This window comes from Gorilla gorilla, chromosome 14 (genome assembly GCF_029281585.2).
Source record: "Gorilla gorilla gorilla isolate KB3781 chromosome 14, NHGRI_mGorGor1-v2.1_pri, whole genome shotgun sequence".
Lineage (NCBI taxonomy): Eukaryota > Metazoa > Chordata > Mammalia > Primates > Hominidae > Gorilla > Gorilla gorilla.
The window spans coordinates 32044014-32055265 of NC_073238.2; the positions used below are offsets into that span (position 1 = coordinate 32044014).

Genomic DNA, 11252 nt, shown 5'->3' on the forward strand with positions numbered 1-11252 from the left:
CTGTTAGCTTTCTTTTTCATAACAAGGCAACTTTCATCTCAGAATAGGATACTCTGATTAATCAAATACTTCCCATAATAAAATCACAATATATACTACATACAGGTCATAAATTTTCAAAAATCTGATCTATAAGATACTTTATCTAAAACTATATAAAAAGTAATTTAATTCGGAAGGCTTTTTAAAATATTTCAGTCTCAAGATCCTCATCAAATATAAAATACACGTTTAACAACACTGAAAAGTTGGTCCTCATGGAATTCTATTTTATCAATTCTAAAAGGCAGGTTTTTCCACATACTACATTTCTGAAACTGGAATACATCTTTTATAATGGAGGTATCTTACCATAGGTCTAGACTAGAGGAGAATTTTCCCAGAGAAGATGTGCATCTGCTTCTGCTGTCATCTGGGAACACTATCAGCCCAACACCATCTGAATTAATCCTTTGTGGCAGGCCTTTGTGGACCACACTGGTGGTAAGGCTGCACACCCAAAGCTTAGGGCTTGTGGTTCAAATTCTCAGAGAAATGTTTTTTTCTTTCTCTATTTAGTGTCAAGGTTGAGACTTGCATGCTTCTTTATGGTCCCTTTTCTGGATGGTCACGTTAATTTCTCATTTATCCCTAGGTGTACCAGCCTTGTGGGTTAGGTCTCCTACTAAACTCCATGTCCTGAATGTTTTTTCCTTCTTAGAGGTATATAATGTAATAGCACTTTTTAAAAATAATCTATGACATCTTAGATTCGATGAAATATGGTACCTTAAATAAGCTTCTCAAGTCTATTGAGTAGGCTCCAGAACTTCTACACAACGACTCATTATACTGCAACCTCTTTTATTCTCTTTAGGATTTCCTCTTTAAACCATTAGCTTTACATACTGCAGACCAAGAGCAATGTTGTACTGTATTTCTACAAAGAACTTAATTAACATGTACAGTAAAAAAGTCAGAAAATAAAATGTCTAGTTATAATTTATTTCTTCAAATTCCAAATACTTATAATGGCATATACATTTCTAGTTGAAAAAAAAAAAACTTTTAGCTTTTTCCTCAAAGTATCTGAAATCCTAAAATTTAGAAAGCCAAGTTAGTTTTTAGAGAAGACATACATGATTTGACTCCCAGGACAAAAGAGTAAACTCTGTACTATTTAGTTATAACAATTCTACTTAAAACGGCAACTCAAAGTACCGTAAAAACAAAACAAAAAAGACCAACAGTAATAATTCTACTTAGACCTAGAATAGCCAAAAAAAGTAGTCATTTTTTTTTTTTAGACATAATCTTGCTCTGTCACCCAGGCTAGAGTGCAGTGGCACAATCTGAGCTCACTGCAACCTCCACTTCCCGGGTTCAAGTGATTCTTGTGCCTCAACCTCCTGAGTAGCTGGGATTACAGGCTCCTGCCACCGTGCCTGGCTAATTTTTGTATTTTTTAGTAGAGACGGGGTTTCACCATCTTGACCAAGCTGGTCTGGAACTCCTGACCTCGTGATCCACCACGCCTGGCCTTACGTAGTCATCTTTTTAACAAGTCATTACAAATTCTAATTTGATTTTGTGTCTCAGAGGTCCAAATGATTCTGCATTTTAATATTTCATTCAGTACACGGCACAAAACTGAAATTCAATAAGCTATGAGATAAATAATTCCATATCAGAGAAGCATATAATTTTCCCTTAAATATCAAAATCCTGATAATTGATTTCATTCTAAAAATTTAACAATGTCCAATAGCAATACATTCAAGGCGGAAGATGCCAAGTACACTGTAATGCAAGAGTAAAAGAAGGATATGAGAAAAATGATGTTAAAATTATTCAAAAACATGTTTTCAGACAATCCTACAACCATGAACTGAAAAAAAAGCCATTTCACTTGACCAGGTTGACCTTACCTACTTAGCACAAAGAAACTTTTCAGGTGTTCTGGTTTACATCCACTTGTAGGAAAGGCTACCCATTGACAATAGCTTACATTTATTAAGCATGTATCTCCTTGTTTAATATATGTAACTACCCTGTAAGGTAATAACCATTATTATATTATTTCATAGGTGATAAAACTGAAGCTTAGAGGTGTCAAGAAACTTGACCACGGTCATTCAGCTTCTGAGATAAGAGTGGCAATACCAATCTATTATCAGCTGGTCATTACCAGTATTTGTTGGACATTTACTATTACTGCCTCAGCTGCTATCAGGTTTTGGGGAAGCAAGAATGTTAAGGTTCAATAGAGGAAGATGGATATAAAACTCAGTACAAAACAGTTTTATGAGAACTCCACAAAGGGCTTAGGGGGGCACAAAAGAGAGGAATGGGTAGAAAAGCAATGCGTTAGTTGACTTATACAAATAAACTAGTGAATGCTTCTTTAAAGAGCATCCAAAATTTATTTCCTGGTCAATATACTTTCTCTGGTTTTTATTCATGAAAATGTTTTGATGTATATTACAGATTTCAGAGAATATGGGTCCAATTTCATAGTATGTAAACCCTGCCCCCCTACATTTATAGCACACATTTATACTTATACACAACACAAGCATAAAACCGAAGTTATCTTGTCGCATCATTACTGTTTCAATGTGGTTGGGACAGGAAGGTTTACGTTAAACACAAAATGTTCCTCACATGTCACTTGACTTGAACAGTTCCCATCAGCAAGAAAAATTACTGCAAGAATGAAAGGAGTTCACTTTTCTCTGTGACTGTTCCAAAGAAGCAGAAGAGCGTTTTAAGTTCCTCCGGTTTCCTTGATGAACGTCCCTCAAACAACCTAAAGGAATTAAAAAATAAGAGAGTGGAAGATGAGTTAAAATGCCTTAATGATTCACAAAACTGCATCCATATTTCTACCAAGTAACAAAAAGAAATAATTGTTCCAGAAGACAATTCTGTAATGATAAGAACTAGAAAATTGGTTTAGATTCAAATGGCATCTGGAGAGAACTGAAATCAACTAGAACCAGCCTTCTTTAAAGCTGTTCAAATCAGACAGCATTTGCTACCAACCACATTTCTCCAACCTATATTCCACCACAGAGAAGGCACCATCTAGCCCTCCCAGTCAACTGGGGTCAGTCAGTGCACAGCTACTTTCTCAATGGCTAATAACATTTATAATTCATAATGTTACTGCGTAGTTTGATAAGTAACAAAAACAGTATCTGAAAGAAATCCTTATCTGAGTGTTTGTGAGGAAATGAGAGTGGAGGGGAATGGGGGAAGGACACAGGCAGGTATAACAATATATCAGGGCTCAACAATCCTTGTTAATTAAACAACTAGTTTCTTTTATGGACTGAATGTTTGTGCCCTCTCAAAATTTGTATGTTGAATCTTTAATCCCTAATATAGCTAAATTTGGAGACAGGGCCTGTGAGGAGGTAGTAACAGTTAAATGAGGTCATGGGGTGGGACTCTAATCTGATAGAACTGGTGTCGTCTTAAGACAAGGTGAGACTACAGTACTCTCCTCTTTGCCATGTGAGGACAAGATGCCAGCCAACCTATGAGCCAGGAAGAAAGCCCCTCGTCAGGAACCAAAGCAGCAGCACCCTGATCTACAGCTTCTAGCCTCCAGAACCATGAGAAAATAAATTTCTGTTGTTTAAGCCACCCAGTTCTATGGTATTTTATTATGGCTGCCCAAGCTGACTAATAGAGATCCTCTGCATGGTAACCAAAACAGTGCCTACCCTGTGTCATCTAGTTTTCAGCAACCCGGACTTGGATTACTTAATTCAGTTTCCTTTGAAATGATGTGGCATTGTTATTGGTAACATGTAATTCAGTTTATTCTGAGGAAAGAAAAGCAGGGCTTTAAAAGCATTATGACCTGAGTAAGTAGTTCACTGAAGGATTTGTAACACAAAAGCATGCTTTTGAGCATAAGATCTAGCTTTCCAAAGGCATTTAAAAATTATAGAGACTCAGTGGCTATGAATGACGAGGTACTCTTCATCTGCCTCTAGCCATGTGCTCTGACTTTAAAACCAGAGACCCTTCAAGTAAAGTCCACGTTAGTAAGTGCTGAAATGGGTAATTATTTTTCATGATTACAACAGCAAGCTTATGTAACTACGCTGAGAGGGAAAAGTTAATTCCATGAGAAAATCCTATTGAGTGACTGAAATAAATTAGGAAAAGGAAAGGAAATGCAGATTTCAAATGATTCCGTTTTCAACGATCTGAAACCTGTATTCAGGGCCAATTTCTGGAAAAACAATTTATGTGAATATTTATTTCCTAGAAAGAATACTAATGTAGGCTAGTATTTTAACCAAGTCTAAAATCACATCTTTTTAAAAGTTTAAGACAGCCTGTGTGATAATTTTTATTTATTTAAAAGAATCTGTCTTCTAAAATATTTAATGCACATACTCTTATAATCCAGTTGCTAGCTGAAACAGGGTACAGGTTAAATAAGATAGTATTTCTAAATGGATTCTGAATGGATTAAAACTCAATAAAATGGACATTTTATTATTGAGTGAATGGAGAGATCTAATCCATCTGGCAAGTCAGTTAAGAGAGCTTCTGCTGCCATTTTTGTTGACATGTAATAGTGTAATAAACTCACATGTAATACTGTAAAGCTCTGTAAAAAAATTTTAACCTAGCCTATTTGTTTAAAGGAGATGTTAGCAATTCATGCTCCCTTGAACCACTTCATTTTTGCTTTCAGGACAGGACTGTTCATTAACACACACAATCAATTACTAAACACAATCAATTACTGAAATAAATATTATCAAGCAGTAACCAAAAAATTCAACGTAAGGCTATCATACCCAAACTCAAATATCCAGAAGCCAATTTCAGTAACCCATGCCTCCTTGGCAAAGTGTATGGATAATACCTTTTCCTTGTGATAGTAAAACCTATCCATTTTCTTACATCACACAAGTATCAGCTTTTACGCTTCTACAAATAAAGCAGACAATGAACATACTGTGTAGAAATCTTGAGCTCTTAATTAAAAGATACTCACAGAGTTGTATCTAAATCATTGGCTACAATGATTTAAAACACACAGAGTTATATCTAGGTCATTTGCTACAATGATCTAAATCATAAATCACTTCATTTGCATCGTAGTATTAATCACAGGACAAAAACGCTAATATTTTCAGAACTACAGCCAGTGTTGCTATCTGGCACAGGCAACGTGTCTTCAAAACCCCATGATACTATGTGTTTGCCCCCAAGTAAACAGGAGGGAGATCCAGGCGCCCCTTCCAAAAGCAACAGCTTACAGGAGAGAAGGAAAATCAAAGATACTGAGACGATTCATTTTAGCAAAAAGCGAACCTGCCACCCCAAAGAGCAAAAAACAAAATCTGAAAACTAAGATGTATGTTATTATATGTTATTCACAGAACTTATTTGCAATATTTTTAAAGAAAAAATTACAAAACCGTGTTTCTCAAAATGTTACAATAAAATTATATGTGTGTAAAGTCTATCTACTTTACGTGTACATTTGTGTGTGTGTAAAAGAGAGGGGATTATGAATTAGGAAGCGTATGTAGCAAAACATTAGAAGTAGTTATCCTTGGGCAATGAGATTATGATTTTCACTTTCCTCTTTATACCTTAATACATCATCTCCAAATTTACAATCAGAATTCATTATAAAGCTATTGCATTTTTATTTATTTATTTATTTTGTGAGACATGGTCTCACTCTGTCACCCAGGCTGGAGAGTGCAGTGGCGCGATTTCAGCTCACTGCAACCTTGGCCTCCCAGGCTCAAGCAGTCCTCCCACCTGAGCCTCCTGAGTAGCTGAGACCAATCAAAGTTAAGTTTTCTTCAGTTTAAAGTAACTTGTTATAATTATGTTGTTTAGCCTCATGGTAACCAGAAAGCAAAAATCAACAGACACTCTAAACATAAAAAGCAAGGAATTAAAACACTACCAGAAAAAATTACTTCACTACAAATAAAGACAGGAAGAAAGGCGAGGAAAGAGAAGAAATAAAAAGAGATCAAAAAGAAAAGAGGAAGGGAGAAAGAACAAAAAAAAAGTAGCAAAACAATCAAAAAAGTAAAAAATGGCAGTAGTATGTTTTTATCTATAATAATCTTGAATGTAAATTAAATTAAGACAGAGTGGCTGAATGGATTAAAAGACCCAATTATGTCCTGCCTACAAGGAACTCAGTTCACCTATAAAGACATACACAGACAAAGTCAAGGGATGATAAGAGATATCCCATACAAACGAAAACAAAAAAAGCAGGAGTAGCTATACTTAGATAAAATAGCCTTTAACTCAAAAAAAGAAAAAATAAAGATAATTATATGAGAAACAAGTAAACAGCCGTTAAGTGCATATGCAACTAACACTCAAGCACCTAAATATAGATGCAAATATTAACAGGCTTTAAAGGACAGATGGACTGCAATACAATAATAGAGTACCTCAACACTCCACCGTAATCAACACCCCACTTTCGCGAACGGACAGATCATCCAGACAACAAAACATCATCAGTTAAACTGTACTCTATACAGAATGGACCTAACAGACATTTACACAGCTTTTCACTCTGCAACTGCACAATGCTCATTCTACTGAGATCGATTATTCTACAGGACAGACTGTGTTAGGCCAAAAAACAAGTCACAACACTTTTTTTTTTTTTTTTTTTGAGGTGGCGTCTCTGTCTCCCAGGCTGGAGTGCAGTGGCACTATCTCCGCTCACTGCAAGCTCCGCCTCCCGGGTTGACGCCATTCTCCTGCTTCAGCCTCCGGAGGAGCCCGCCACCACGCCCAGCTAATTTTTTGTATTTTTAGTAGAGACGGAATTTCACCGTCTTAGCCAGGATGGTCTCGATCTCCTGACCTCGTGATCCCGCCTCGGTCACCCAACACATTTTTGAAAACTGAATTCATATCAAGTATCTTTTCTGACCACAGTCGAATAGTATTAGAAATCAGTAACAGATAGAACTTTAAAAACTGTACAAAAAATGGAAATTAAAATACACGCTCATGAACAACCAATAAAAGAAATGAAAAAAATACAAGGGAAATTAAATATTTATTGAAACAAGTAAGAATAGAAACACAACAAATCCTGTGGGATGCACCAAAGGCAATTCTAAGAGGAAAAGTGTATAGCTATAAATGCCTGCATCAGAAAAGTAGGAAGATCTCAAATAGCCTGACAGTACACCTCCAGTAATGAGAAAAACAAGATCAAATGCTAGAATTCGCAGAAAAAATACCATAAAGATTAGAGAAGAAATTTTAAAAATAGAAACAAAAAATACAAAAAGTCAATGAAACAAAAGCTGGGGTGTTTTAAAAAAATCAAAATTGACGAGTTTTAACTAGATGAAGTTAGATAAAAAGGAAACAAAGTCATAAAGAAGGCATTACAACTGGTAACCCAGAAATACGAAGCATTAAGAGATTACTAAAAACATCACAAACAAATTTAAAAATCTGGAAGTGAATACATTTCTAGACACATAACGAATTCCCAAGATAGAACGATAAAAAATAAAAATAAAAAACCTGAACAGACCAATAATGAGTAATGCAACTAAAGCAGTCATAAAAAGTCTCCTGGCAAAGAAAAACACAAGAATCATGGTTTTCCTGCTCAATTACCAAACATTTTTAAAAGAGCTAATATCTATTTGACTCAAAATATTCCCCATAAAATGAAGAGAAAGAAAGTCTTCGAAACTTGTTCTATGAGGACAGCATGACCCTGGTACAAAAACAAGACCACAACACAACACAAAAAGGAAACCACAGGCAAATATCCCTGATGAACAGAGGTGTAAGAAATCCTCAGCAAAATACTTGAAAATTGCATTTGACAATGCAATAAAAAGATCATCTGCCGTGATCAAGTGGATTTCATTCATCCCAGGAATATGAGGATGATTCAATAAACACAAATAAATATGCAACATCACATTCAGCAAATCAACAACAAAAACCATATAATCATTTCAGTAGACGCTGAAAAAAATAAGTCAACATTCCTTCATGATAAAAACTCAACAACATGAGTACAGAAGAAACATATCTCAGTGCAATAAAGGCCATATATGACAAACCCACAGCTAACATAATCAATAAGGAAAAGTTAAAAGCTCTTCTCCTCTAAGATCTGGAACAAGTGTGGCTACTTTTATACCACTTTTGTTCATCATAATACTGGAAGTCCTAGCTAGCGCAATTAGGAGAATGCAGTAAAAGGCATCCAAATTGGAAAAAAGGAGTCAAATTGTCTGTTTCCAGGTGACATGAACATATATAGAGAGAACCCTAAAGATTCCACAAAAAACCTACTAGAAATAATAAATTAGTCAAGTTCCAAGATACAGTATAAAAATATAAAAATGAATACTACACCCATGCACCAATAGTGAAATATCTAAGAAAGAAATCAAGAAACTATTTCATTACCAAAAAAATGGTATCTAGGAATAAACAACCAAAAAGGCAAGAGATCCCAAAATGAAAACTTCATAAAACATAGATGAAAGATACTAAAGCAGACACAAGTAAATGGAAAGATATCCCATCTCTATGCACTAGAAGAATGTTAAAATGTGTATCACCCAATGTGATCTACAGAATCAATGCAATCCATGTTCAATTACAAGACATTCTTCATTGAAATAGAAAAAGAACCTTAAAATTCACATGGAAGTTCAAAATACCTCAGATAGACAAAAGAATCTGGAATAAAAAAAGCTGGAGGCATCACACTACCTGATTTCAAAATATACTACAAATTTATAGTAAGGACAGTACTATCAAAACAGTATGGTACTATCAATAAAAGGGGCGGGGGAGAGACAAGAGAGATGAACGAATGAGACAGACAGACACAGACAAGTGAAACAGAACAGAGAAATCATAAATAAATTCACGCGTTTACGGTCAATTCATTTTTAACAAAGGCCCCAAGAACACACCTTCGGGAAGGACAATCTCTTCAATAAACTGTACTAGGAAAACCCAACACCCACATGTACAGGAATACATCTAGGCCATTACCTTACCATATACAAAAATCTACTCAAAATAAATATTTAAATACAGGACCTGAAACTATGAAACTACCAGAGAAGAAAACATACGATAAATGCTTCATGAAATTGATTAGGACAAGGAATTTTCAAATAGACATCAAAAGCACAAGCAACAAAAGCAAAGATGTAATTACATTAAACTTAAAACCTTTTCCAAAGCAGAGGAAGCAATCAGTATAATGAAGACAGAACCCGAGAATGGAAGAAAGTCTTTGCAAACTATGCATCAGGCAAGAGGTTAATACACAAAATATCTAAAGAACTCAAACTACTCAAAAGTGAAAATACAAATAATCTTATTTTTAAAAATCTACCCAAAACCTTTGTCCCCCACCATTTCCCCACCTTCTTTTCCCGACCGCATTTTGCCCTCTCCCTCTCACCACCCTTTCTCTTCCTCCATCTACCCCCAAACTTTTTCACCGTTTTCTCCCCACCGTCATTCCGTTTTCTCCCCGCCCCCTCCCCCGTCATTTCGCAAAGCCTTTACTCTCCCGCTCACCACGCTTTTCCGCAACCATCTACCCAAACATTTCTCCCGTTTTTTCCCGCCGTATTTTCCCCCTTCTCCCTGGCCAGCCTCTTTCTTCCCCCCTCCTGCTGTCATCATGCCCTTTTCCTCCTTCATCTAAGCAAAAACATTCTCCCCCGTCTTTTCCCAAAGCCTTTTCCCTACTCCTGCTGCTCACCACCCTCTTTTCCCCCTTTATCTACCCAAAAACCGTTTTCCTCATTGTCTTTCCTCCTGCTCCTCCTTGCCACTCTTTCCCTTCTCCATCTACCCAAAAACATTTCCCCACCATCTTTTCTCAAAGCCTTCTCCCCACTCCTGCTCACCTCCCTCATCCCCATCTACCCCCCAAAATTTCCCCATCTTCTCACAAAGTCTGCCCCCTCTTCCCACTCGTCCTCTTCTCTCCCCTATCCTGCTTGCCACCCTTTTTTTTGCCCTGCATCTATCCCAAACTATTTTCCCGTCTTTTTCCCAACCTTCTTTCCCTGCTCCCTTCTCGCCACCCTCTTTTCTCCTCCTCGTCACCCTCTTTCCCTCCTCCATCTACCCAAACACTTTTTACCTACCATCTTTTCTCCACCATCTTTCTTTTCTGCCACTGTTTTTTCGCAAAACCTTGTCTTCCTCCTGCTAGTTACCCTCTTTTTCCTTCTCCCACTTGCTATCTTCTTCTACTCCATCTACCCAAAAACTTCTCTCCCCACTGTCTTTTCACAAAACCCTCTCTCCCTACTGCTCGCCCATTTCCCCGACCTCACCACTCTCTCCTCTCCCCAATTGCCACAATCTTCTCCCCCTTCATCCACCCATAAACTTTCTATCCACCGTCTTTCTGCAAAACCTTCCCTCACTCCCGCTCCACACCCTGTCTTTCCACCTCCATCTACCCAAAACCTTTTTTCCCCACCATCTTTTCCCCATCATCTTTTTGCAACGCCTTCTCCTCCTCGCTATCCTTTTTTCCCTTTGGCAATAACCACACTCTTTACCCACCCCTCTCTCTATCCCAAAACTATTTTCCTCTTCCTACCCCTCCAGATGCGCTGCAATCGCAATCTCCACTGCCACCACCAACCATAGCCAGGCGAGCTGTGCCGCGGCTCTAAGCCTCCAGCATACGGCCGGTGACTCCTTTTCCCGGTCCTCTAAGCTGGGCACTGAGCAGCTCAACAGTAAAACACCGAACCCTAAAAAAAAAAACCGTAACGCTTCTTCGGCGTCATTTATATACGGAGGTTATGCGCATGCTGGTTCCTAGACTTCATGTTCTGATTGCATGAGAGCAAGTCTTAAGATAACCAATCACAGCATGAAAATAAAGTCCAATCAGAGTAGGCCTAGAGGTTTTTCTCTCATCCAATCAGAACATGTAGTCCAGGATCCGTAACTTCAGTATATAAAGCATGCTGAGGAAGTGGTGCGTCATTTTTGGCTCTTCTGTGTCGGTGTGGCTAGCTGCTAGGTACCTGGGGTAGAGAACTAGAAGGGTCCATTAGTTTTCACCCGCTGGAGCCTGGAGCCTGGAGCCTGGGGCGCCGCCTCCCTGTTGGTGGTGTTGGTGACGGAGCGGTAGGAGGGAGGCTAGCAGCGGGAGCTTCTCCTGCCGGGCTGGAAGACGAGGAGAAGGAAGAGACACCGCTGCATGCTGGAGGCTTGAG

At 37.8% G+C, this 11252-nt stretch overlaps 1 long non-coding RNA gene across 3 annotated transcripts in view; it reads right to left on the minus strand.

Annotated features, from left to right (window-relative positions):
• The window catches only part of LOC115933310 (uncharacterized), a 50660-nt gene extending 39812 nt beyond the window's left edge, over positions 1–10848 (minus strand). For all 3 annotated transcript variants that reach the window (XR_010130473.1, XR_010130471.1, XR_010130472.1), the window contains exons 1-2: positions 10625–10848; positions 2644–2788 (exon numbers count right to left, since the gene is read on the minus strand). This is a non-coding gene — a long non-coding RNA (uncharacterized lncRNA). The remainder of the gene's footprint in view (positions 1–2643; positions 2789–10624) is intronic.
• Between the last annotated feature and the right edge of the window lie 404 nt (positions 10849–11252).